Source organism: Colobus angolensis, unplaced genomic scaffold (genome assembly GCF_000951035.1).
Source record: "Colobus angolensis palliatus isolate OR3802 unplaced genomic scaffold, Cang.pa_1.0 Scaffold52, whole genome shotgun sequence".
Classification (NCBI taxonomy): domain Eukaryota; kingdom Metazoa; phylum Chordata; class Mammalia; order Primates; family Cercopithecidae; genus Colobus; species Colobus angolensis.
Window position 1 is genome coordinate 566,207 of NW_012118710.1, and position 5,896 is coordinate 572,102.

Below are 5,896 nucleotides of genomic sequence, written 5' to 3' on the forward strand. Positions count from 1 at the left end.
CGCGCTGAAGCAGCCGCTCGCCCGCTGATAGGCCGACCCGGGAGCCTTGCGACCGCTCCGCCCACGATCTGCGCCTGAAGGCCGCTGATTGGGCAACGTGGGAGCCGCTCCTCCCCTCTGATTGATCGCTGTTGGCGGCTTGCCCTGTTGTCGGGCTCGAGTACCCCGATTGGCCCTGTTGAGGCCCCGGTCATCTCCGATTGGTGCAGCTCTGTAGCCCCGAGCCCTGATTGGAGGTCGAAGACAGTGCGGGCCGCTCGGCCCCAGTCATCCAGTCACAAAGGGCTGGGGCGGCCGCCGCGCTTGCGTGATTGCGGAGTGCGCCTGGAGGGGGCGCTGGAGTATGTGTGTGCCCGGGCGGGGTGGCTTCCGGGCACGAGTTACTGACAGCACCTCGCGGGTGATAAATCCTGAGGGCGGCGACTACCCTCCGCTCCATCGGTGCTTTTGGGAAGAGCCTCCTTCTCTGTTGTACCGGGCCCTGGGTCAGGTCGGCGCGGCTGGCGTTGGAGCCTCTGACGTCGAGCCCTGAACCCCGACTCTGGAGGCCCCTAGCCCCACTGGGCCGCGGCAGGGCGCCCACCCTCCAGAATCTCAGTTCCCAGACGGGGAGTGAGGGGCTAGACGGGTCTCTCCACCGCTTTGGAGACCTCAGGACTTGGATACGCTTTTGAGTGGTCCCAGTCGCAGTGATCCACGACGGCGTGGAGTAGAAGTCAGGACCAGGGATCGCCCCAGTGTCGCAGGAAGTCAGGCCCAGATGCCGTGAGGCGTCGCCAGCCTTGGACCCAGCAGTGGGCATTGGTGACAGTGGCGACCTCGCCGATGAGGGGTTCGCCCTCCCTGGCATTAGTTTTCACTTCGGTGAAATGGAGCGTGGGTGGCAGCTCCTCCACACACAAGCCCTTTGCTGAGGTGGTGCGGTGGGGGGTTCTCTTCACACTTGCTAAGGGCAGATAGTTGGCTGACTTTGAAATAAGGAGAAAAGCCAGAAGCAAAATGGCAGAATGGTGTGACGCTGGTTGGGCTTAGGGACGCTGGTGCCAGAGAACTTGGCTTGAACCCGCTCCAACACTTACAACCTGGGTGATGGTGAGAAGGAACTCCTCTAAACTTCAAGTTCCTCACTTCTCAAATAAGGACGTGAATAGTACCTCCCTCGTAGAGTTGTGAGGATTGAGTTAGAAAATGCTAGCAATTGTTATGCCCTAAGGAACAGCACACGATACAGTAACACGTGATAATGTGTGTCGAAGGTGCAGAAATGCAGTCGCTGCTGTGAGGATCTCATTCATTCACTGAATTAACATTTGCCGAAAACCGCCAGGTATCGTCCTGTGCTTGATGCTGGAGATGCTGCAATGACTGCTGTCACAGGCATTGTCCCTGTGGTTACAGGGCCCAGCAGGAAAGACAAATGAGAAGCGAGGGACTGCAAGGCGGTGTGATGAATAAGGAACGCATAGGGGGTGGGAGGAGTGCTGTAGAGATGGCTGACCTAGAGTCAGGGAAGACCCTCTACCTTGAAACCTGAAAATGAGAATGGATCCCTCAAATGCAGGGATAGATGGACAGAGAAAAAAAGTACATAAGGAAGGCTCTGGAGATGAGCAAGTTAAGTATAGCTGAGCTGGAATGGTAGGAAGAGTGCAGGGAGATGAGGCTGGAAAGGTAAGTAGGAGCCAAGTGGTTATGAACCGTGGAATTGCTAATATTTATAAAACACTGTGCCATACACTGTGTTTTAAATTTGTAAGTACCATTCCATAAATATTTAGTGAGCTACCATGTGCCAGGCACTATTTCAGTGCTTGGATACATAACACCAGTAAACGAAAGACAAAAATCCCTTGGGGCTGGGCGCGGTGGCTCACGCCTATGATCCCAGCACTTTGGGAGGCTGAGGTGGGCGGATCACTTGAGATCAGGAGTTCAAGACCAGCCTGGCCAACATGATGAAACCCTGTCTCTACTAAAATTAATTAGCCAGGTGTTATGGCACATGCCTGTGGTCCCAGCTACTCAGGAGGCTGAGACAGGAGAATCACTTGAACCCAGGAGGCAGAGGTAGCAGTGAGCCAAGATTGCAGCACTGCACTCCAACCTGGGCGACAGAGTGACTCTGTCTCAAAAAAAAAAAAAAAAAATTCCCTGTCCTAGTGAAGCTTATACTCTAGTGGGGGAAAGACAGATAATCAATAAACATAAGTAAAGTGTATAGTAGGTTATAAGATGGCATGTGCAATAAAAAGGAAAAAAACTCTATCAGGAGTGTTATGGGATTGGAGGGCAAATTACAGTTTTTAAGAAAGTAGTGAGAATAAGCCTCATTGAGAAGAGACGTTAGCGCCAAGACTTAAAGAAGGCAGAAGAGTTAACTATAGGGAGATCTCAGGGGAAAGCATTCCAGGAAAGGGAACAGGCATTGCAAAGCCTGTAAGGCCAGAATGCTCCTGGGGAGTTCCTGGAGCGGGAAGGGTGACAGTGTGGCTGGAGTGAAATGAGCGCAGGGTAAAGGAGGAGACAAGGTTACAGGGTGGGTGGCCTGATCACACAGGGGCTAGAAAACTCTTAAAGATTATGAAGAGCCTATGGAGGGTTTGGACAAAGGGATGATAGGATCTGATTTATCAGTCATCTGGGTTGAGAAGACTGTGCAAGGAGACCAGTGAGGAGGCCGCTTCAGTGACCCAGGTGAGAGGTGATGGAGCTCAGACCAGCCTGTGGCCATGGAGGTAGTGAGGAGGAGGTGGACTGTGCATGAGTCTCCAGGAGGAGCCAGCTGGATTTTCAGATGGATGGGATGTGGGGAGTGAGAACAAGAGAGAAGCGAGGACCACTGAACTTCAGCATGGAGAAGGATAGTTTAATCAACTGAGACTAGAAAGACTATGGGTAGGCCAGGTGTGGTGGCTCACGCCTGTAATTCCAGCACTTTGGGAGGCTGAGGCAGGTGGATCTCCTGAGGTCAGGAGTTTGAGACCAGCTTGGCCAACATGATGAAACCCTATCTCTACTAAAATTACAAAAATTAGCCAGGTGTGGTGGCGGGTGCCTGTAATTCCAGCTACTCAGGAGGCTGAGGCAAAATAATTGCTTAAACCTGGAAGGCGGAAGTTGCAGTGAGCCAAGATTGTGCCACTGCCCTCCGGCCTGGGCAATAAAGCAAGACTCCATCTCAAAAAAAAAAAAAAAAAAGAAAAGAAAGAAAGACTATGGTAGGGCAGGTTGGAAGGGAGAAAACTCAGGAGTTTGGTTTTGGACATGTTAAGTTTATTGTATGTGTTAGTCCATTTTGCTTTGCTATAAAGCAGGGAGGTCCAATCTTTTGGCTTCCCTGGGCCTCTTTGGAAGAAGAATTGTCTTGGGCCACACATAAAATACAGTAACACTAACAATAGCTGATGAGCTAAAAAAAAAAAAAAAAAAAAAAAAAAAAAAAAAAAAAAAAAAAAAAAAAAAAAAAAAAAAAAAAAAAAAAAAAAGAGCAATCACAAAGAAATCTGATAATGTTTTAAGAGAGTTTATGAGTTCATGTTGGGCTGCATTCAGAGCTATCCTGGGCCGCATGCAACCTATGGGCCTCGGGCTGGACAAGCTTGCTATAAAGGAATACCTGAGACTCAGTAATTTATAATAAATGTAAAAGAAGTTTATTTTGCTCATGGTTCTGTAGGCTATGCAAGCGTGGCACCAGCATCTGCTCGGCTTCTGGTGAGGCTTCAGGAAGCTTTTACTTATGGCAGAAGGTGAAAGGGGAGCAGGCAGTTGCATGGTGAAAGCAGGAGCGAGTGAGCGAGAGAGAGAGAGAGGAGGTGCCAGGCTCCTTTAAACAACCAGCTTTCTCGTAAACCAACAGAGTGAGAACTCATTAGCATGGGGAGGGCACCAAGCCATTCACAAAGGATCCACCCCCATGACACCTACTAGACCCACCTCCAAAACTGGGGATCACATTCCAACATGAGATTTGGAGGGGACAAACATCCAAACTATATCAATATATCTGTGAGCTCCATTAGCTATCCAATTGATGTTGAGAAAGCAACTAGACATACAAGTCCAGGGTTCAGGAGAGTGGGCTGAACTTGAGATATAAATTTGGGTGTTTTTAGTATATGGATATTTAAAGTAGTAGGACCTGTTGCGATGACTGAGGGAAAGAGCGTGGAGAGATAAGAGAACCAGATTGCAGGGGCTCTCCAAATTTAAGAGTTCACATAAGAGAGGAGGATCCGGAATCGTATAATCCCCCCAACTACTCTAAAATGAATTACTGTTGTGATCCCCTTTTTGTAGATGAGGAAGGTGCAAAGACTGCTTAAATAACCTGCCTAACGTCAAACAGCAAAACTGTGATTCAAGGACGTTGGAAGATCTGAGCAGAATGGCTCAGATTCCACACCTTCTATCTCTAAGCCCAGGAACCCACTGAAGAAATGTGAAGCAGGAGAGTAGCACGCTGTCAGATTTCCATTTCAGAAAGACTAGTGTGCAGGATGGACTGGAACAGGCTGAGCCTGGAGGCTGGGAGGTCATTTAGACAATTGCAGCAATCCCTAGGAGAGAGCTAGTGCCTGGAGCCATGAGGCAGGGATTAGTGAGAAGTGGACGCCTTCCAGAGAAGATAGGGATTAGGGATTAGTGGAATGTTGGTGGTGAGGCAGAGTAGGTTTCTGATTCGGGCAACAACGTGGATGGAAGCATCATGCATTGAGATGGGGATCACTGGAAGAGAGGCCCCTTGAGGGGAGGGCGTATGAATCCAGTCATATAGCAATGCCTGGGGGCATGAACCAAGTTGACACTCAAGTATTTGTTGAATTGAATAAAGTAACATAGAATCTGAGAGCTCATATAATACTTTCCCATGACTTTAAGAGAGGCCACAGGAAATCATTGACAAATGATAAGTCAGTCTATTTTGTGCATAAAAATCTCTAGGGAAAGATTTTCTAAAGCTGCCACTGACAAACCATTCTGGTGTTTAACAGCTGAGAAATTTTTCTACCATAAAAAGTCAATCCCAGCTATCAGGATTCACTGAGAACCATTTATTTATTTATTTATATTTAATTTTTGGTCCCAGACAAGAGGGGCCTTGCCCACCCAGAAAGACATTTTTTTCAGAGCTCCAACGTCATTTCTGTGGCTTTGCCACTTCCTCCCTGTTCACACATATGCTCTCCTTGCAACACACCTCACTACCGGTCATGCACTGAAGCAATAGAATGCCTTCTCCTCATGCCTCCCTTCTCACAGAGCCCTCTACCTGGCGCATGTTTGTCTTTTTCTCATCCTATTTTGGAAATTCGCTCCAGCCCGCAAGGCCCAGCCATATGTTTCCTCCTCCACAAAGTCTGTTTGGAGTTTCATACCCCCACACTGGGAGTAATGTTTCCCTCCTCTGTGATCAAAGAGCATTTCCCGGCTCTTTCATGTAACCTACAGAGCGGGCACACTCTGCCATGCATCAGCGTGTGCATCTGCTGACCAAATCTGGATTCTAAGCTCTTTGGGAAACCATAGTGTGTGTCTCACAATGTCTAGTGAACAATCACCTATTAAACTAACAGTGATGGAGTGCTTACAACCTCCTGGACACCGTGGGTACAAAGATGCGATACTCTATGTTACTTCAAGGAACATACAATCAAATGGAGGGAGGATTTAAAGAACAGACCGCTCCCCTTATCAAAACCAGGCCAGGCGCCGTGGCTCACACCTGTAATCCCAGCACTTTGGGAGGCTGAGGTGGGTGGATCACCTGAAGTCAAGAGTTCGAGAACAGCCTGGCCAACATGGGGAAACCTTGTCTCTACTAAAAAAATAAAATAAAATAAAATAAATTAGCTGATCGCGGTGGTGTGCGCCTATAGTCCCAGCTACTCGGGGA